Source organism: Topomyia yanbarensis, chromosome 2 (assembly GCF_030247195.1).
Source record: "Topomyia yanbarensis strain Yona2022 chromosome 2, ASM3024719v1, whole genome shotgun sequence".
Classification (NCBI taxonomy): domain Eukaryota; kingdom Metazoa; phylum Arthropoda; class Insecta; order Diptera; family Culicidae; genus Topomyia; species Topomyia yanbarensis.
The window spans coordinates 405,232,996-405,256,685 of record NC_080671.1 but is presented as its reverse complement, the minus strand read 5'-3'; the positions used below and the strand labels follow the sequence as shown (position 1 = coordinate 405,256,685).

Below are 23,690 nucleotides of genomic sequence, written 5' to 3'. Positions count from 1 at the left end.
TCATTGCGAGTTGAGAACACAAAACCTATAACTAAATTATGGATGGATGGAACTGAAACTTGCGTTTCGACTTCATCTCATCAGAATCCGACACTAACTTGGTGGGCGAACTAAGCTTGCGCCGAATTGATGCTAGCTCCTGAAAATGGAATCGCTCTTTGTGTTTTGAGTCCTTTTACTATCTGGGAATTATTTGTTTTAAATCCAGATCCCTTATTTTTTTGTAAGCTTCAAAGGCACCTTGAACGCAATGTGAATTTATTATTTAATTACCGCAGAAGATGTTTATCAAATACAGTAATTTCAGAATAGCTTGTTGTAAAGTTTTTCTACTACTATATTTCGATACTCTGAATATGTGGGATATTTATGTCTTTGACAAAGTTGTTTGAAATAGCACTTTCGAAAACTTTGCTGGAGACATTAAGTCTCGACCCAAATTTGGTTGAAGAGTAATTCTTGTCTATAATTACTTCTAGGAGGATTAACCGTCAAAATTATTCTATCAGCAGATGAACAGTTTTACGTTTTGAAATTTTTCAATGTTACTTAACATCGAAATTTGGCAGTTTCGAATGAATGTGATCGTGGCCGTTAAAAATTTATCGAGCATTAATTTTACTTTTCTTCATTAGTCAACCTAACAACTTGCAGTACCAGTACGTAGCACACAAAATTTTAGTACGCCATTCATTGCATCCTGCTAAGAGGCTATTCATATAGTTGATAATACAACAAAAATCCAATGCTCATAAAACCGATCCTGACCTGCTAGAGACAAAATTACATCAGCTTTCAACTAGTTTCTGAAATGTTATTCTTGTTGTTAACTATATTGAATTGTTGTCTAAACTCTACACAATCTAAAAAAATACATTTTCAGCAAATGTTGAAATGTATGTAAGTTTTCGGTAAACAAGCTTATATTTAATATGCAATCAACTTATTTAAATTTAGATTCCCATTCGAAAAATTGTCTCTAATCCATATTTTGAAGCATCTTTCCAAAAATGAGCTCATAATAATTCAGACAGTTATTTTATTTTACATTGAAGTAATTTGACAACTATGGGATTTTGGCTAAGAGATAAGTTACAAGATCCCCTTCCCACAATTTTCCAAAAGTTCTCATGATGCTTTAAACACAGTACTCAATGTAGTGATCAGAGAATATTTTTCCAAAAATATTTTGTGGAATATTAAATTAAATTCGCCAGCATCATTTTTTTTCAATCCAATTAATTTTGGTTTGGGGGGGGGGGGTTTAACCCCCAAAACCCTTTCCTGGCTATGCCACTGGGCAGCAAGATACGGAGCTAGTGGATTCGAGCATTAGCTTTATGAGATATAACATTTTTTCGATTTGTCGATCTTATAAGCCAGACTTCTTTAATAGATGGTCTTTAACAAATATGATGTTTTCGGACAACTTAAGAACAATAAAATGCGGTTTAAAAATATTAATTTATTTTATTACATACCTACCAAATGAATTTAATTATGAAAAATAATACGTAAATGCATTACACTAGTTTACAAATTTTGGGTTAATTGCATGAAGTTAAGAAGAAAGGTGTTTTCTAATTCAATTTTGGGACGCTGAGCACGAAAATCATATCCCTTTTCTTTTTCAAAGAACCGTTTTCGTGATTTTTTGAAAAAGGTGTTTCTGAGCACTTTTTGCAGTTTTTTAATCAGTATCTCAGGAACAAATCTTCCGATTAACACAAAAGACTCACCATTCGAAAGGTATTGATGTGCCCATTCCAAAACTGTATAACATGTTAGGATAAAATATCAACAATTTAGGGTTAAGAGCAACCAAAGTAAAAAAAAGTAGTGTTTGGCAAAATTACTAATTTTTAGTTGATTCTTCAAAAAAATCAGCAAAAAAAATCTTTTAAAATCTTATGCGACAGACAAACTTTTCACGTGAATTTTAAGTCTAAGATCATGAAAATTCGACAAAAACTGGTGATGTTATTAAGTACCGAGTGAAAATTGCTCTGATTTTCACATATCTCTTTTGGTCTTAAATAAGATTACACTAGTTTACAAGAAAAATGAAGTTACGAGAAAAAGTGTTTTCTAGATTAATTTTGGGTCGCTGAATACGAAAATAACACTATATTTCTCATTCAAAGAAGTCTGAGTTTGAAGAAACGTTCTTCTTTTGTTTCAGCTTTTTTGTTTTTGCTGTATTTTTTATTACAGAAAAATAATTTTTCATATTTTCAGAATATAATGTGACAGATTTTAACAATTTTAAGGTAATCGCGATAAGCTAAGAAGAAATTTCCGAAAATGTATAATATGCGTAGATCAAATCTCGACAAACATATGATTACGGCTTAAAAGCCAACTGTCAAAATTCTCTTTGAAAGGAAATTTCAGACAAACTGTTACCCGCCAATCGCAGATGTTTATAGTAATGAAAAGAAAAAAGTTTTCTTTTGCATTGACTGCTATGAACTGGGTTTAGCCAGTAACGGTTTGTCCGGAATTTCCTTTCACAGAGAATTTTGACAGTTGGCTTTTAAGCAGTAATCGTATGTTTGTCGAGAAATGTACATTTATTATGATTACAATCGACCAAAGTATAAAAAAGTCTAATGTTCGACCTTTTTTAAAAAAATGCATATTTCTAGTAAATTTTTATAATAAATCAAGGACAGAAGAAAATTCTTTAAGAATCTAATGAGATAAATAATCTTTTTGCATAAATTTTAATCCAATGGTCACAAAAGTCGGATGAAAAATGTACTTGATAGTTATTGTTTGTGTTGGGTACTGTCTTCTCTAGCTTGCATCCATCCATCCTGCGGCATTTGAATGGTTTTAGATATTTCATTGTACAACTAAGTGTTCTTTTTAAAATGTGGAAATATCGCTGGAAAAGTATTGTTTTGTCTGTGGTGAGCACATATTTTACGAATTAAAGGATTTTTTGCCTTCTGCTTCAACAGGCTTCACAGCAGATTCTTAGTTCACAGGATATTACGTGGCTAGTGCTACGATCCCATTGAGACTCCTTCCCGATAGGGACTAGAATATTTGACGACTGGCTTATGAGACCAGTGCTACATGCTCTAAACCGCCGCACCAGGACAAGGTTCGCTAAAATCATAAAATTTCCGTTTCGCTCAATGTGCCATAGCATCAACATTTTCCATCCGATGTTAGTGATATTAGGCTTAAAATCAACGTAAACATATTATCTGTCATCTTAGATTCTAAAAGATCTGAAAAAATATTGTTTTTCGGTAAAAAAAATCATTTAAAATGAGCAACTTAAAAAAATGGTCAAAAACGCACTTTTTTAAACCGTTGGTCGCTTGCAGCACTAAAAATTTTACATATGATCGACACATATATGTTTTTGGAAGGGCACATCGGCACCTTTCAACCTGCATATTAAGTAAATTAATTGAATGATTTTGACACAAAATATTGACTAAAACAAAAAAATGAATATTGTTTTCGTGTTCAGCGACCCAAAATTAGTCTAAAAATACTTTTTCTTGAAACTTCATTTTTCTTGTAAACTAGTGTTATTGGTTTTCATTGATGAGGGTCATAAAATGCTATTGAAAAATTATATATATCTTATGTAATTTTGTGGACTTTCGACTGGATTATTGTTATCTAGAAATTTGAACGGCTTTTTTACAGTCCTTAGTGGATTAAAACGATTTGTTTGCTTTTAAATCCCAACGTTTCGACGCCTTGTTTGCGCCTTCTTCAGGGGAGACTATATTGCGGAGTAACAGAGTAGACGAATTTTACATTTAACAATTAAAATAAAATATTACAAGAACTTACAAAAACTGATTATCGTTCCTCGTTAATATCACTGACATGTAAGTGTATGGTCAATATATGGGGATTTTGCTTCTGGCACAAACGCTACAAATAATACACAATAAATTTAACGAGCTACACACAAACTTTGACTAACTATTTAAACTGAATCTGGACTTACTGCAATAACGATGAATTTACACATTTGGTTAAATATTCTTTGGCTATGATCGATCTTGTTTAGAGCAGACGTACAAAATGGGTGAAATATAGTTCTGTGTAGAAAGTGAAATGTTTCAGTGCTGGTGTGGAATTGTTTCAAATAGAGCTTATGGTGGAGTGGACTTTTTGCGGGCGAAATAATTCTTTGTGGTGTGTAATATAGCTGCGTATATGACGCTAAGATTGTCTACATCTGAGCGACTGTTGACGGTATGGGGTGTATTAGTAATGTGACACATTTCTAAATATGGGAGAGACGATGAGCGGAATGTGCGATCTACTATCGTGGTCTTCTCAAATGCGAACCTATGCTGGTATTGCATACAATGTTCTATTAAAGCTGTTTGTGCTCCGAGAGAGGCCACTCGGCTATCTGTTGTGGTGGTCTGATCTTGTATCAAATTATCGAGTTTGTTTACGTTGGACTTATGGCCGGATAATCTACTTTTTAACAAGTTCTTTGTCATACCAATATACACACCTGGGCAGCTATAACAGGGAATCTTGTAGACCACATTATGTTGCTGCATGGTATGAATCGGGTCTTTAACTTTGCTGTGAAGTGATCCTACGGTGTGTATTTGTCTGCTGGCTAATCTTAAAGAGCTGTAGTCATGCTTGAAAATGCTGATGATGCGTTGTGTCAGTCCGTGAATGCTGATTATGGATCGGTAGGTAGTGTTTAGTGTGGTTCCTGGATCACTGTCTGGCGGGGCTAATGTTGCAGGTGGTGAGTCCGCCAACACCCGATGTGCTGGTTGGGTGCTCCTTCGCTGTTTTTTAAAATACTGTTGCAAGAGGTTGTTAATGAGAGTTTTGGGATAGTCGTTTGCGTGTAGGTTTTGGAAAATAATTCCTTTTAGTGTTTCTCGGTCGTGATTTGTTGACAAAGCATACACTCGATGAATGTAGTTGTTTGCTACGTTGATTTTGTATCTGAGCTGGTGGAATGAGTGGAAGTTGAGTAAACGGCCGGATGATATGGGTTTGGAATACCATTCTGTTCTGAGTGATTGATCTGCCTTACGAACAACTACCATGTCAAGATAGGGTAGGCGGCTGTTCTGTTCTATTTCTGCGGTGAATTGTAGGTGTTCTTCCTGTTTATTGAACTGTTCCAAAACAATTTGGGCTTTGTCCTTCGGAATAGCGAGAAACAGATCATCGACATATTTGCCTAAGACTGGAATTGTGAAACTGAATGTTTTAACTGTAGTATCTATGATGCTGTCTAATACGATGTCGGCAAGAATCGGCGATAGAGGACTGCCCATTGCGGTGCCAAATTTTTGTTGATAAAATTTGTTTTGGTAGCAAAAGTAGCTGGTTTCCATAAGGAAGTTTACGATTTCGAGGAATAAGTCTAAGTTTATGGTTGTTTTTTCCCTTATATCTGGCCACCGCTCTATGATATTTTTACTAACAAGATGTGCGGGAATGTTGGTGAACAGCGATACCACATCTAATGAAATCATAATGTAGTTGGGAGGTAATGTTATACTGTTTACGGTTTGGCAGAATTCAAACGAATTTTTAATGTTGTATTTGCTGGTTGTTGCTTCCTTCAGTATGCTTGCTATGTATTTGGCCAGGTGGTAGGTAGGAGCGGTGACATTGGGGACTACTGGTCTTAATGGTAGACTGTCCTTGTGAGCCTTTGGTTGGCCATAGATTCTTGGACATATGGCATTGTAGACGCGCAATTGTGTTGCCGTTTTCGAGTCAATGAGTTTTAGATTTGCTAATCGTGTTACAATGTTGTTGTTCTTTGTTTGAAAGGTTGATGTTGGGTCTCGTTTAATCTCTTTGTAAGTTTTTGAGTCTGATACTAGCGCTTGCATTTTTTCCTTGTAGCTTTTTGTATACATGATAACTGAACGGTTTCCCTTATCCGATGACAGAATGCAAATCTCTGGATGGTCACTTAAGAACCGTTTGGTTGTGTTGTAGGCTGTTGAGCAAAAACGGGCTAGGGGTTCGTTTTTCCCCGACAGTTGCTCGAAGCCGTGGAGATAGTTTTGAATGACATTGGATATTTTGCATCTGTTTTGATCCTGGATGGTTTTATCTGGGACTGTTTTTAGAATCGTCTCTACGTCAGCAATTAAGTGGTACAACGGAACCTGAGTTACTGAGCAAATTGGAAGAGTGTACTTTGGGCCCAGACTTAGTAGTAACATGCTATCTTTTGGTAATTGTATTGATGTAGTGTTAAGGATGGCTTTTTTGTTATATGACGGAACTTCGTTTTCTTTGTGGGCGGGCAAGGCTATGATTTTTTGGTACTTTCGATCTGTTTTTTGGTTGCGAATCTTTGTTTGGTGTAGAAAGCTGTTATCCTGTGTGTTTTTGAATTTGAGTACGGTTGCTTCGTTTGTCAGCGTTGCTATTGTGGTAAGAAGGGCGTTTCGCCGTTTCTGGATGTCGCTTATATTATAGAACGTTTGTTTTATCTCCATATTGAGAATTGATTTTTTGAATCTGATCAAGATTTTATTGGCCTTACTGAGGATGGGTCCGTTTTCAGCCAATAAACCGTATATGCATTTAAATGACTGTGTAATATGCTTTGGAAAAACGCCGGATTTTCTACATTTCACCAAGAAATTTTTTCGTGATAGCATATTAGCAAGTTTGATGTTACATTGAGCATAGTCTTTCATCATATATTTCATATATATATCTAAAATTTGGAAACGTTAAACCCATATCAACTTATTCTAGAACACTTTTTATGTATATTACAAATTTGTGTCAATGAGGCAACTTTGATCACTCGAAACTTTTTTGTAGATTGCCCATCTAGCCTAAATAATCTAACGAATTATTCATATTTCAAATGAGTTTTTTTCTAAACTGATAAAATACTGGTTTGTTATACTTTTTGAGCAATATTCTCAAAAATTCTTATTTTTGTATCCAAAAAATACAAAAATTCACAATTTTGCTTTGCCTTGTTTGCCAGTGTCTGTTTTTTCTGCAAGAAACATTTTAAATTTTATTAAAAATAATAAATTCCAAGCGAATGTTTGTTTATCTTTAAACCCTTATGTACCAAATGTATTTTTAAAAGATTGCAAATTTCAAAGATATTTTTATGTGAGACTAGTTCGCGTTTCAAACGATTTCAAGTTTCAACTTGAAATATTTTTTATGATCAATGCTCCAACAAAGTGAAATGGATCAAACGTTTTGTTAATTGATAAACCACTGACATATAAGTAATTTGGCAGTTGAAAATGTTTTAGGATTCTTTGATTTTCATTAGACTTTAATTAGGCGACGTTTCATGACTCGAATTTTACAGTATGTTAAAATACTTTGTCAATTCAGGTTGACGTCTACTTTTTTCCAATTCGTTTATTTGATAAGCACGTTTGCGTTAGCTTAAAGGTGCCATTTTTCATTGTTTTACATTTTGAATTTCTTAATTTAACGTCTACTTAACGACGAGTAGCTTTTCGGAGTTAGTTTAAAGAAAGATGGGCATAGCGGTGTTGGTAAATCTATTGCCTTATCGCAGCTCACCTGGGTTCGATTCCCAATCCCGCACATAGGGTTAGAGATTTTTCTAAAAGAGATTAAAACTTCTATAATCAAAATAAACAAAAAGTTCAAACAACCATTCGAATGAAACACATTTATTTTAAGAATTTAATATGGGTGAACATACAGGTGAACAAAGTCACCCCGGAATACGAAAATGGACCTTAAATTGAAATCTCTTTTTGAAAAATAGTGGTAAGTGGACAATTTCAAGGAAAACCATTCAGTCTTATTCTTTATATAAGTCTTCCCATATACACATCGTACACAACGTTCGCTCTGGTTCTGCGCTCATATTAAACCTACACTTCGTGTACGAACTCCAACACGCTATTTCGTACCTAAACACGTGCACATGTTCGCCTGCACAACCGAACCTCATGTACGTACACGATGTGTGTACACGTAGAATCGAGGCACTAGTTTTCTCTTTCTCATTCTCATCATCACTCTTTTCGCCTTGTGCAAATCTTACACGTACGTACACGGATGTTTGAACTAGAGTTTGTACACCGTTCGCTTGGGTTCAATGTTCGAGGCGAACCTATACATCGAGACGTAGCATGTTTGAGGTTGAATGCGTGCACGAAATTTTGCACACATGTACAAAATGGTCCATGTTCATGGGAAGTCTGCTTTATATACATGGTTTAGAAGAAATGTTCCTAAAAATATACAATGATTACTTCGAAAAGTGATCAAAGTCTTTTAGGTTTACGGAAAGCGATATTATTACATATTAATTACAAATAGCTCCCGTCATTACCTGAGGAATGAGCTGTGCAAAATTTCAAAATGATTGAACTAGTAGATCTTAAGTTATGACGTACACCGAAAAACAAAACGAAAGGGCGCCTCCGACAAGCCACTGCCACTTGTTCAATCTTCAATATTTTGCAATGAAATTTTGAGAAAATATTGTTCAATTGTGGCATTCGTATATGGAAATTGAATGAATATACTAACACTCTCAGTATCGCCAGGATTTTTTTTATGTGCCTGTCTTACCGAGCTTATATTTTAATATTTTGTTTTTTGGTGCCTGTAGGATTTCCTTTACGAAACAATACAGTGTTTTTGATCAAATTACTTTAAATTGGTTAAGAATTCAAATTATCTGCCATGCGCAACGTACTTTTCCGTGTTGTTGACAACATGCTGATTTAGAGTCAAAATTTGCTAATCAAATGTAAGAATTGATTTCATATTTTTAAGAGATAATTTCTACTTATATTTAAGAAAAATTTATATAACTATGATTCCATTGCAATAAAGATACTGAAAATAGCTTAGAGCTCCTGTAAAACAGATTTCAAACCTTAAGGTCTTAGGCACAGTTCCCCTACAAAGTTTAAATACAGAAAATATAATAATGAAGGAGTTCTATATAAAGTTCAATGCGTTTCACCGCAAAAAAGGGGTTAACTAAACATTTTCCCTGAACTTTCATGAAACCTGAAAGTAAAACAGACAAAAGGAACGGAACAAATCGGAAATATTGATTTTGTATCATCATCTTATGTTATTTTTGCAAAACTTGTCTATTTGTGCACTCCATAATAAAGAAACACATTAGTTTTGCTTTGAACACTTCACTTACATTTTCCTTGGTGGCATAAGCGCAACATTACATTTTCCACAAAAGTCACACGAAACCCGAAATATTTAAGATAAGGAAATTTTGGAGGAACAATTATTGGCCGAACACAGTTCGCTAGACATAACGTAACGGTTGTATTCGGATTATCCATTTAAAGTGAATTTTGACAAGTGGCTTTTACGCCCTAATCATATGATTGTCGAGGATTGTTCCGATTCATTGTAACAAATGATACTTCTTATCATCGGAGAACTTTTTATATTCGTAGAATTAAACAAAAGTGTCGAAATATTCTTTCCATTAACAAAAGAATGTAGAGAAACAAACTCATTGCAAAGGTCCTAAGTGCCTCTCTCTCTCTGTTTATTTTCTCTTTTATTACAGCTTTGTCATTAATCATTCCAATTAGCAGAAGAGAAAGTAAACAAATGGAGGCTCTCAGTGGCACTTAGGATCTTTTCAATAAGTTTGCTAGACTTGTTTTATTTTATTTATTCTGAGCGCCAGCAAGGCAGCAGATGGTGTACAATGTTAAACTCACAAGCAAGGTTTAACATTCTCATATCCATTTAAGGCTCAAGTTATTTTCTTTGAGCATGTCTAAGAATTAAACGCTTGGTAGTAAGCATAGGAAAAATTGTGTACAGCTTCGTACAGCAGAATCAGTCGATTTATCAGATTATCACGATTCAAATTATGCAAAATAGTTGGTGGAAAAACAATTGACCGGGCGGAATGGTGCTTTCCAAAAAGTGGCTGTGGTTTTTTCATTCTGCAACTGTATTGCATGTCTCAGCACAATGTGGTGGTGTGACAAAAAATCACAGCCACTTTTTAAAAAGCACTATTCCGCCCGGTTAATTGTTTTTCCACCAAATATTTTGCAAAATTTGAATCGTGATAATCTAATACACCGACTGGTTTTCTTCGTTTAGAGTTTAATAAAAGCTTTATATGGATAAACCGGTGACAAAGTTGAACGCATCTTTTCCAACGCATACTATCAAGTGTTCAATTCGTATGGACGATCGCCCAAAGTTCTTTGCACCTTAAAGAACGATGAAACCCACTGGATTCATCTTCGTCTTTTTGCCGCCTCTATCATTACTAAATGCATACAAAGCAAAGCAATAAAGCAAACTCTCCTTTGTCTTTCGATTCTACTGTAGCAACGCAAGACGCCACTTCTACGAGCAGCAGAAGTAGCGTCTTCCGTTTTCCTGTGAATACGACAATTCAATATCGTTTTAATTTTAAATCAGTAGTATTAATTTTCATTAAATAAAATCATAACAATGTGCATGCGTAAAATGCAACCAAAACACTGCAAATGCGGGAAATATGTGCAATAATAGTGCTTCAGTCGTTTAATATCATCGCTAGCTCGTAATTCCACCAAATCGAACAACGACAAGTAAATATCGTTACTAGAATATTTTCATTTGCCCAGCAATACATGTATGTTCAATATCGAAGGGACGAGTGTGTCTTTGAATCTTAAACGAAAACGAGAGTGTAGAGGAAATAAAAAAAATCAATTTACACGCATGCTTTGTCATAGACCGTTATCTCATTTTCGTTTTCGCAATGTTCTGGTGGTTTTGAGAGTAGCGTCGTCATATTCGCCTGATTTTGGCAAATGAAACAATTTTTTTTCGGCTCTGCTCACAGGCGCATTCTCTGGCGGAGTGCGAAATTTAACATATTTATCCGTAGAAACTTGAAATAATTCAAAGCAGTTTTCATGTGAAATTTTAAGATTTTATTTTCAGAGTGAGTGATAAATTCAATAGCTTTGTTACACAAGCCAAGCATGCCATGAATATAAATTTGTATTGTATTGCGGACAAACCTGACCGACTTCCATTAGTTATTTTTTCCAATCATAACCTAAGGAGCTCAAATGATTTCTGTAAACAAACTTATTTCGCTTTTATTTCCTGCAGAACGGAATTCCATCTTTGCAAGTTTGTGCGCTGAAATTATAGCATATTAAGGGCAATCATCTATGGATATTGGCTTTCTCAGTATTATACCTGGAGAAAATTTAGATTAGGACGTAAATAACAACGAAATATTCTGTTTTGAGTCTTGCTCTTCTGTTCATTACTCGGTCATCTCAACATTCACTACTCAACTTTTTGCATAATAGGCTAGTAAAAACCGTCGGTTTTTGATATGTACTGGAAAATTAGAGCAATTGAAAAAGGAAGTAAACCAAAAGAGGCTCTCAATGTTACTTACGTCCTATTCTAAATTTTCTCCAGATATGTTTATCAAACGACTTATTTTTTCATCATCCGACGTTTCGGTCGTTTTGGTGGCTTTTTTCAAGGAAAACTACAATAAATCTATTCACCAAAAAATATGATTTTTATCATTGACGTAATTTCAAACATAACACAGTTTAACAAACTGCAATTCATGTTATGACGAAATATAACCATGTTCCGTTTAATTTTACATGAAAAATGAACTTTCCATGCGCAGTGACATAAAATTACACTTTAAACAATTAAGAACAAACACCATATTTGGAGTAAAATTACATGATTTACGAAATTCACCGTCATGTAAAAATTTAAATCAACCGTAAAACTATGTTATTTTTGATGCTCGTATATGACACGGTCAGAAGACATAAATATACATTACGTTTTCTAGGTGTGTATATTTAGTTACTTGTTGTTGGATTTACAGTGTTTAATGTGAGCTCGCTTATTTAGATGTCGCTTGTCTTCAAAGACCAATACGTAGTGAGTACAATATCAAAGATAGTTTCCAATTCGCCCGAACAAATCAACCAAGTTACACTTCCCATGTACTGCGTATTAGTATTCTTCGACGTCGTGTGCCTCTTCACCAGCATACCCAAGGATCCAATCCATCACGATATCATAATGGATTGTGATAATATCTGCACGGTTATTTCTGCTTTCGTGGAAAATTATATAAACAAGCCTTCGGCACCGTCATGTGGCCCTATTTCGCCCATCCTAGCAGACAGCATCGTGGGAAATTTGTTAAAAACAGTCACCCGCGAGTTTCCTTTCGAAATTTCTGTCCTGCGAAAATACATTGATGATCTGATACTAGCTCTTCCGAAGGACAAAAAAATGAAATCCAAGAAATTTTCAATGGCTGCAACCAACAAATTTAGTTTACAAAAGAGGAAGAGCAAGGAAATCAGCTCCCATTCCTACACACAAGTCATATGGGGCTACGATAAATCGCTAAAAATACGATGGTATTCAAAATGCATCGCACCCATCTGGCCGACAATTGAATTACTTTTGACGCCTTTCTTTGCTTTACTCGGTCTCATTTAAATATTGTCAAAACGGAAGCGTTAGGTACACTTTGAACGTTAATATTTTTTTCCTGCTAATAGAATTGCTAATCTTTCCAGCAAACAATTTTATAGTTCTATCGAAATTTCAACCGAGTTATACATGTAAATATACAGTACAGCTAAGTCGTATACAATGCGCAAATATGCTATATATGGACGAAAGTGAAGGCAATATATCTATATTCAGAAGAAATTGGGTTTTTAGTATACGATATAAACTATACATAATAGCGACTACGGTCGGTACTTAGTCTGATTCCATGTGACAAAAAACAGACACCTTTTATACACTCTTACGACTCAAAACAGTACTATATACGATTATATTAGGCTTTCGAAAAATATGAATCTAAAATAAAAGTTAAGAATTACTTTAAAATTTACATTACTTTAAAATTTCCGCATCCTTTACATACTTTAAAATTACTTTAAAATTTCCGCATCCTGAAACGTTTCTTCATTTTTTTTCTACAAATGGATTCACTCGGTTTCGAACCCTGAAGCATCAGCATACGTGTCTGCAACAAACCGCATTCACCATTTGCTAGGTTGTGGTTAGTTCGGGCCAAACTTATTGACTCTTAGGAAAACGCTTATCATTATACCACTCTGATATACGACTTTCTCTAGATAACTAACTCACCTATCGTAATATACTTTTAATGATATCCGAAATGTGCTGTAACCAACTCATATATTATACCATCTTCCTCGGACTGATGAAAATGTAAATATAGATCTATATGCAATAATAAAATAATCCAATTAATATCAAATCTTCGCCAAAAACATCTAGGAGAATGCTTACACCATATTTTTAAAATAAATTGTAATTATATAAATAAATTATAAACTTTTGCTTCGCTCTTACGAAATATATATACTAGGTAACATAAAAAAAACCCATTGGGGACCATCCACAAATGACGTAGCATTATATGGGGGAGGGGGAGTTTTGTATTTTGTGATGACGTGTGACGACAGCGAGGTAGGGAGTCATGTCATGCTACGTAGCTTTTTTAATGGGGAATAACTAACATAGTTCTTTATTTAAAAAAAAATACGGTGACAAGGGGGGGGGAGAGTTACCGTCAAGCTACGTAATTACCAGGGGGTATTTAGAAGTTTGTGACGAAATGCTACGATGGGGGAGGGGGGTGTTAAAAATCATTCAAAAAATGCTACGTCATTTATGGATGGTCCATTGGTATTTTTTATTTTGCAAACAGCATTTTTCGTCAATGGATACCCAATAAAGAAGGTTCAAATCAATCATTAGCTTTTTCAAAGTTTACTTTAGGATACACTTTTGCTTCAACATGTTGCGAGTTCTGTGAATACTATCCACGCTTTTTATATTTTAGTTCTGTTATCATAACTACCTTCTTCAGCTTTAAAATTAATTTAAGCGTACACAATATATAGAAAAACTCATAATTTTAACTATTACCTAAAAGTCTTGTCCATATTTCCATAGTTCTAAGTTCCTATTTATGGCACGATACAACCATGCTGATATAGGAACGAATTGAAGACGATATCAACATAAAGCTGAAACCCCCTTTTTTACAAAGTATCGATTCATTTATTTTTTTTTTTTGAAAATTTATCAGAACTGATACTTTTTTTTGGGGATTGAATCAAATCGGTGCCAAGCCAGCATTTCTTTCACAATTAGCCTCACCACTCTTTGCTTAACGATTCTTGGCGTACAATACTTGAATTAATTTGACTATTACCGACACACATTTGTGTAGTCGAAAGATTGTGTCATACTACTGCACTAATAACGATCCTTTTTATGCATTATATGACTTAGTTTGCACTCATTTACGAGAATCGTAAAGGAGTCTTTACAACACAAAAGTTAAGATAAATGTTTTATAATGTGTATGCATATGGTGTACCATTGTACGATTCCGATAAAAATTGTATGCTTATACGATTTTTGTTGGTCATCCTTACGCGACACCTTGCTAACTGGGTTGTTTCACAAATCGACACAAAAACGTTCAATACTTGCTACCGATACCTTGTTTGCTATGTAAAACTGATTTAAATAGTTCAAGAGCTACTTTTAATGCAAATCAACATCAATGCTAGAGCTTATAAATATATGTGCCAAAGCTTTTCTCAAAATCAGTCGAGTATGAGCATGGTGGGGTAAAAGAATATAATACGCCCTACCAGGGCAAAATGCCTCTCTTCCATTTCAAGGACTACAGAATTATGTGAAGCGTAAAAATGGCTTATTTATTTATTTATTTATTTATCGCACGCATCAACAGGCCGCACTCGGCCCCAATGATGGAAACTTAAATTAATTACATTTAAAAAACTGCAGGAATCGCTTTCTTAAAGTTATCCGAGACAAATGAAAGTCGAACAGGTGCGACACACGATTGAAGAGGCGTTGTAGTCCCGTGATAGCGGCATTAGCTGTTTGAATAGTTCGTCGAAACGGCACTCTCAGAAGAACGTTTCCGCGTAACGTTCTGGACCTTGCTTGGATGTTGACTCGCTCTAATAAATCTGGAGAATCGATGCGTCCTGACAGAAGATCAGAGATGAATAAGGCTCTTGCAGTTTCTCTACGGCGCTGAAGGGTATCGAGTTGACACCGACTCTCGTAGCTTGGTAGACGAAAAGGATCGCGCCAAGGCAGGCGTCGAAGAGCATACCGTATAAATTTTCGTTGAACGCCTTCAATTCGATCGCTGCTGTTCATGTAATTCGGGTTCCAGACTGACGAACAATACTCCAGCGTGGAGCGCACTAAAGAGCAGTAGAGGCTTTTGAGACAATAAATGTCTGTGAAGGATTTAGCCGTACGGAAGATGAAGCCCAGGCTTCGCGATGCTTTACCAACAACATACGAAATGTGATTCTTAAATGTAAGTTTCGAATCTAACAGCACTCCAAGATCCTTAACGCAGCTCACCCGGGAAACAAGAGCTCCAGACAAGTTATATTCAAACTCAATGGGATCCTTTTTTCTGGAGAACGATATCACAGAACATTTCGCCGGAATCAGATTCATTCGGTTGTTTTCACACCATCTGCTGAAAGTGTCAAATTGCTGCTGCAAATAAAGTGCGTCCGTTCGGCTCTTAATTCTGTTGAAAATTTTCAGGTCATCTGCATACGACAACCGTGGCCCTTTCAGCTGATAGTTTACATCGTTGAAATAGAGAGTGAATATCAAAGGTCCGAGATGACTTCCTTGCGGAATTCCAGACGTTGCGGAGAATAGTTTGGAGTATGCATCACCTATGTTCACACTGAGTTGACGGCCAACGAGATAGGATTGGAACCATCGCAGGAGTGATCCACTGAAGCCAAGTTTTTCCAATTTAGCGATTGCGATATCGTGATTGATTTTGTCAAAAGCTGCAGATAAGTCAGTATATATAACATCAGTTTGTTGATTCGCATCGAACCCTTCGGACACAAAAGAGGTTAGAGATAGTAGATTCGTCGACGTCGATCGATTCGGCATGAATCCATGTTGGTCTTTAGAAATATATTCCTTACAGTGAAAAAACACTGACTCCACCACGACTAACTCAAAGAGCTTGGAAATGGCACAGAGCGCAGAAATTCCTCTATAATTGTCAATGTTCCTCTTATCACCTTTTTTGTGGACAGGAAAGATGAAAGCTGCTTTCCACAATTGAGGAAAAATCGCGGTTGTCAGTGACATTTTGAATAGTTGACAGAGTGGTTCCACCAAACCATAGCTGATAACAGTATCATTTCAAGAGATCAACGTACTAACTTAGTTTGGAATTCCTCGTTTGCTGCAAACCAACAATATACACAAATTATATCGATTTGGTTGGCTATTTTCGGCAAATGAGAGAAACGAAAGCAGTGTAATTTAAAGACGGATAGGTATTCTAAAGCGAATCAGTTATAAACTTAGAACGGAAAACTAGGACTAGGAAGGCTCGTATAGACATGATATAAAGGAAATGTGAAGAGTGGGTGGGGGTCTAAAATTGTCCAAAACATGTGAAATTCGGCATGTGAGCTTACTTTCACATTTGGCACTGTATTAAAGGAAAGTGAGATGAGATTTAAAAAAAAATAATGATGCCTTAACGGTAAATCACCGAAAAGATGTGGATGGCCTCAGTACCACATACGCTGACATTCTACACACTATCAAAATCTCTAACGCTTCTCAAATTCAGACGCAGGCCCGATGAGAGGGGGGGGGGGTCAGCCAGGGCAATTGCCCTGGGGCCCGGGTCGCATTTGGGGGCCCGCGTTTCTACCCGGAAGATGGGTGAACACGTCCGGTATTCATAAAAGAGTAATAAAAATAGCAATAGTAATTCTTAAGGGAGTTTTCTACTTTGTGTACAAGTTAAAAAAACGAGTTTCATTGTTTGAATCGACGGAATATATTACGAAATATTTAGAAGCCAATTCAAAGTATTTTCGAAGAATGTAATAGAGCGTCAAACAGCGTCAAGCGTGCGAGCGCACGGACAAACGCATCCGTCCTTTTCTACGTTCGCTTTGCTGGTGGTGCCGGTTGTTGGCTTGGAGACACGTGATTTTTGTTGAGTGAATATTTGTTCCTGTCACATCCGTAGATATTGGTTTTGTAACCGTTTGTGGTTTGGCATACGACAACTTCGTGCTGTTTACGGTTATAGTAGGTGAGCTTTTCTTAGCTATTTTTGCACAAAGTTTTCCGCGGTGAAGTGTCTTTGTAGAATTCGCGCGTAGGAATCTACCATGGGTGCATAATCAGTGTTGTTTGATGAAACGCCCCACTTTCGGTTGATCCGCATAAAATGGTTACCTATGAAGGAGTTGGTTTGTACGGAAGCATTCTCACAACAAGAACAATGTTAGGGACACCCGGGAAAATGCGAAGTTTCAGCTGTTATGGAATCCACTTCTCCGTATCTTGACATAAATTTGTTAATCGCGATGTCAGGGGTGTGTGGAGATAATTCATGTAAGCACATCTCTCGAGAGCCCTTGCCTATTCTGGTTGTGCTTTTTAATGTTTGGTGCATTTGCAGGGCTTCAGCTTCTCCTAGATTGAACACAATCTACCCGTTTAGTAATTGTTTCACTTCCCGAGTAGCTGGTTTTACAGGACATTTCCAAAAAAATAGCAGTCGTTTTTGCCGTGTATCTATAGCGGAACGAATTTTCGTTTCTACTCTGGGCGAGATGAGAAGGTAGACTGACGTTAATTAACCGGTGGCTAAAATGGATAATTTTTGTATTTTTATAGCTCGTTCAAGGAAATTTTCTCCAAAAAATGCATTGTGTGGAGATAGAACGGTGATTTTAGGCGTTACCAAAGATGCGTGTGATTACTATAAGAACCCAATTATAACACTAGTTTACAAAAAAATGAAGTATCAAGAAAAAGTATTTTTTAGACTAATTTTGGGTCGCTGAACACGAAAACAATATTCATTTTTTTGTTCAAAGAAGCGATTTTGTGATTTTCTCAAAAAACTCGTTTTTGAGCACTTTTTGTAGTTTTTAGTCAATATTTCGTGTCAAAATCATTCAATTAATTTAGTCGATATGCAGGTTGAAAGGTACCGAGATTCCCTTTCCAAAAACATATAATATGTGTCGATCATATGTAAAATTTTTAGTGCTGCAAGCGACCAAAGTGCATTTTTGACCATTTTTAAAAGTTACTCATTTTTAAATGATTTTTTTACCCAGAAACAATTTTTTTGGACCTTTTAGAATGTAAGATGACAAATAATATGTTTACGTTAATTTTAAGCCTAATATCGCTAACATCGGATGGAAAATGTTGATGCTATAGCACATTGAGCGAAATGGAAATTTTTTGATTTTAGCGGACCCTGCCCTGGATAGGATTTTTGTGCTCAGCGACCCAAAATTGACTTAGAAAACACCTTTTTTCTAAACTTTATGCAATTAACTCAAAATTTGTAAACTAGTGTAATATGCGAAATAAAGAAATCAAATCAGTTCAGTTCATCCATTGTTGTCGGGTCCTACATATTCTCACAGCAAATTCAAAAAAAAAAAAAACACGTAACTGTGGATATTAAGCCGATTTGGATACCACGGAATAAGAAGCTGTCGAAAATCACCTGTCTGGCATGCTATCTGTGGATGTGGCAATGAGTCAACCGGCGACTAATGGAAACCACGGACCACGAGTTTCTCATAGCTGAAGAGGTACAAATTCATGATGACCTAGAGGGCTTAGGTTTTAAAGGGTCCGCCAGTATTACAAGCCTTGGGGCCCGACACGACTCTCGACGGCCCTGTTCAGACGCACACCGGTAACATACAGTTCAGCTATAGCTCACCATTCCTGAAGATTCCCTTTTACACTTTGTGCTCACGATCTCACCGTTAAGTAGGAATCAAAAGAGTACCCATGAAAAATGTAGTGCTTGTAGAAACTCAATTGCACAGTTCATTTTATATATTCATCCCCTCCTTTTCGCCTTTCTCAATATTGCAATTGCTCTGAAAACCGACATTTCAACGAAGTCTTGGAGGGCCGAGTGATATATACCATTCGATTCAGTTCGTCGAGTTCGGCAAATGTCTGTGCGTGTGTATGTATGTGTGTATGTATGTGCGTCTGTGTGTGTATGTGACCAAAAATGTCACTCATTTTTTCTCAGAGATGGCTGAACCGATTTTGACAAACTTAGTCTCAAATGAAAGGTACAACGTTCCCATAGGCTGCTATTGAATTTCTAATGGATCTGACTTCCGGCTCCGGAATTACAGGGAGATGTGAACGATCACGCAGAAAATGTCGATTTTAATAAAATCTGCAATGAATATACAAAGGTGAAAAATTTTCCAAAATGTAATCACAACTACTTCGATTTGTAGTATTAGGTCACTAACATCCATTCAAAGTCTCTTTGGTCACATTGGCCACCATCATCGGTTCCGGAAGCCCCGGTGGAAGTATCTAAATTCAGAATAACATTCACATCGGCTTCTCGGAGATGGCTAGACCGATTCAACCAAACTTAGTCTCAAATGAAAGGTGTTGCGCCCCCGTAAATGGCATTTGAATTTCATCCCGATCTGTTACTTCCGGTTCCGGAGTTACGGGTTGTGGCGATCACATAGCAAATTGCGATTCAAACCGATACTCCGATAAAAGTAAAAAAGGTAAAAATTTCGCTAAAATGTCTCTCAAACAACTTCAACAAACAAACAAACTTTCGTTGACTACATTGACCACCATAGACGGTTCCGGAAGTGCCCGGGAAAAGCGGCCATTTTTCAAAATTAACGAACTCACATCAGTTTCCCGGAAATGGTTGGGATTTTCACAAACTTAGTCCCAAATGATAGCTATAATATACCCACAGATGTCTATAAAATTTCGTACGGATCGCTTATATGGTTCCGGAAATATAAACTAAACCGCCCGGTCACATATGAAATTTCAATATAAGCCGGAGCTCAAATTTTTTTTTAATGGGGGACCCATGAAGTTTCAGAAATCGAATTCTTATTTTTGATGCCAAACATCTTTAAAATGTATGACACGTCGAGATTTTATGTTATCTCGAAAAAGTTTTTTTTTATGAAAATCGACTTTTTGGGACTGTTTTTTTTCTTTTACAAAATTTTAGAACTCGAATAATGATTTCTTTTCTTGTATATAGTTGTCAAGTCATGCATAATAAAATTGTAATGTATACATTTGAAAGCTTTTAATAAATAAAGTGTGACGGCCCATTTCTGAGGATCATTCCAGTAACACTATACGGTAAAACAAAACAAATCGAAATTTTTGCCTTCATTGATGAAGGATCGCAGTTGACGCTGCTGGAAGCTGCGATAGCTGAGCAACTTGAAATTGATGGGCCCATAGAACCTTTGAGCCTACAGTGGACGTGTGACGTTAAAAGGAATGAACCTCGTTCTAAAAGAGTTCGTGTGGAGATTGCTGGGCCCACCAGGCGCTTCAAGTTGTCAGGAGCTCGTACAGTTGAAAATCTGTTTCTGCCACGGCAAACAATGTACTATCGGCATTTATCGAAAAAATATCCGCATCTGCGTGGACTTCCTCTGAATGACTACTACGAAGTGGAACCAAAACTCTTGATTGGCCTTGACAACTTGAAACTCACCGTGCCATTAAAAGTCCGTGAAGGTGGGATGAGCCGATAGCTGCGAAATGCCGCTTAGGATGGAGTGTGTATGGAAACTGTCGGAATGAACAATTACAAGCTATGTGCGGATTCCATGTCGGAGGCTGGACAGATAGAGATTTAGAATTAAATGAGCTGGTTCGAGACTTCTTTGCAGTTGATAACGCGATAACTACCTGCCAATCGAAACTACTAGAATCTGAAGATGATAAGCGAGCTAGAACCATCTTGGAGACTACAACCAAACGAGTTTCATCAGGAGGATATGAGACGGGTCTTATTTGGAAAACCGACGATAAATCTTTTCCCAACAGCTATGGAATGGCGTACAGGCGTCTTTGCTTATTAGAAAAAAGATTAAACAAAGACGTACCCTTGTATGATAGAGTTCGACAGCAAATTCGCGAATATCAAATCAAAGGATATGCTACGTTAGCCTCGTAGGGTTACTGCTCCCTAATTCATCTTAGCACCTCTATTCATCCCACCCATTTGAACACATTAGTTAGAGCAGTATCTGCTATCTCTATTCAACGCATTAGCTCAAATGGTGAGATGAATAAGGGTACGTTGTAGTCAACTTTTTGCTTCGCTCAAGCGTGAGCATTTTACATTTTCCAGACAAAAATGTTAACTGTACTGCTTCTTAGAAACGAAGCAAAGATGATGATATCTATTTGAGCGCAATCCTTTCGCTCTAAGTCGAGTTATCAACGAAATAGTGTGACATCCTGACTAATGAGATGAATAAGGGCTCGTCCACCCTACAATGAGTTGACTACAACCGAACCTGATAAAACGTGGTATTTGCCACTAGGGGTTGTCATTAATCCGAAAAAACCGGCAAAGATACGCATGATATGGGATGCCGCGGCCAAGGTAGAGGGCATTTCATTAAATTCTGCTCTGATGAAAGGTCCGGACATGACAACCTCCTTGCCCGCAGTACTTTTCAACTTTCGCTTGTATCGTTATGCATTGACAGGAGACATTAAAGAAATGTTCCATCGCATAAGAATAAGAGAAGCAGATCGCCAGTACCAACGTTTCATCTGGCGAGATTATCCTGAACAAGATCCACAAGTGTTCATAATGAACGTGGCGACGTTTGGGTCATCATGTTCCCCATGCTCTGCCCAATACGTAAAAAATGTAAATGCCCAAGAGTTCTCAGAAGAACATCCCCATGCAGCAGATGCAATCATTCGTCATCATCAGTGGCGTAGCCAAGGGGGGGTTTTGGGGGTTAAAACCCCCTCCAAACCAAAATATTTGAATTAAAGAAAAAAAAAGTTTGATGCTGACTAGTTTATTAAATATTCAAATAATAATTTTGGAAGTTTATTATCGGTTCATTACATTGAGAATTTGATGTTTTAAACGTTTTGGGGACTTTTTGTAAATTGTGAGAATTAGATCTTGTAACTAATATTTAGTCCTATAGTTGATAAATCATGTAAATATCAACCAAAATAGCTCAATGAAAACGCCTGCATAGAAACTGATGAAAAATTGCGTTTTACGCTTGTCTCTAACAGGTCAGAATCGGGTTTTATATGCATTTGATTTTTTTGGGTTATAACTTATATAAATTGCCCTTAGCTAAGATTGGTAATAAAAAAATTACACGTTTTTCGCTATTTATGGTGTACATTGAACGGCGCCAAGATTGCATAATTTGGAAACCATCAGCTTTTGGTGGTTCAGTATTTAGCAGCATAATTTTGTTGATTAATTTTTCCAGTTGGATGCATTGCTAATTCCAATCAAATTTATTGTCTTCAGCCAAGTTTTCAAGAATGTTATTGCAAATAGCTTGGTTGAAGATATGGATGCAACCCGTGTTTGTGCATTATAGGCCATATTGCACTACGAATTCCCTTACTAACGGTTATAGGCGGCAACAAAGAATTTGGGAGAAAACCTTGTAAGTGACATTTACCCTAGTATGCAAAAGTGACTTCAACGCCACCTTGGTCAAATTTAACTTTTTCGCATTTTTAAGTTCACTACGAAAATTCGCTTCTTTCAGTGCAAACGACTTCCAATTAAAATAAAAAATAACCTGTTGAAATGCGAAAAGCAAAGTGGCGAAAGCATGCTTTTACCCGCACCATGCAAGATTTGAAAATTGATTTCCTGAAAAATTACTCGATGGCATTTACATCACCTTTGCATACAAGGGCAGTTCAGTAATGTGAGTAATCGGTAATTAGTTGCAAAAATCCCGCTTAACACCATTTTTATAGATGGGACATACTACTCCCTACATCATATACTTCGGTAAAATCTCCTCCTTCCAGATCTTCAAAAGCACCCAGTGGAGTACTCTAGCCAATTCCTCTACTCTGTGTTTGAGTAGCTCACATGACAGCTGATCATTGCCGTGCGGTTCAACCGTCCTATTTTTTCATGTATCTTAGGTAGATCCGGAATCTGTCGTCGACTGCGCGCTTCGCTATTTAGGTGTTCGTCATAATATACTTATCAATCGTGAGAATTTCTGCACATTATTTATAAGGTGTACAGACTATCCTGTGCGATAACCGGTTTATACAATGCCCCGGCCTATCAGGATGTTTATGTCACCAATGACGAGCTTAACATTCCGCCATAGCTCCAGCTGTGCGTAAAATGCATCTTTCTCGGCTTCGTGAGGTCAGTGCACATTGATAATGCTCTAGTCGAAGAAATGGCCTTTGATCCGCACTACACACATTCTTTCGCTGATCGCCTGCCACTTGATCACGCATTGGCGCATTTTGCCCAGCTCTTGTGCCGTCGCTCGATCCCCGCATTCCCACACCTTCTGCCCGTCTATCAAAGCTCTTCCAATGCTACGGTTTCGAAGTTGCGAATTTCAGCTCATCCTTTTCTGCTTGATTGTTAGTAAAGTGGTGTTTTTAGGTCACTCTTTGAACTTGACCTAACCTGTCTCGTAGTCGGCCACCCAACATAACTGACACCTGCGACAGGTATTTAGCTCTGCCTACGGTAGTGTTATAACGCCCATGCC

General features: G+C 36.8%; 2 protein-coding genes across 2 annotated transcripts in view; one reads left to right on the top strand and one right to left on the bottom strand.

The window, feature by feature from the left end:
• The window catches only part of LOC131685016 (A disintegrin and metalloproteinase with thrombospondin motifs 9), an 811,665-nt gene that overhangs the window by 399,808 nt on the left and 388,167 nt on the right, over window positions 1–23,690 (top strand).
• The window catches only part of LOC131685018 (E3 ubiquitin-protein ligase TRIM37-like), a 30,599-nt gene that overhangs the window by 1,739 nt on the left and 5,170 nt on the right, over window positions 1–23,690 (bottom strand). The window lies entirely within an intron of this gene.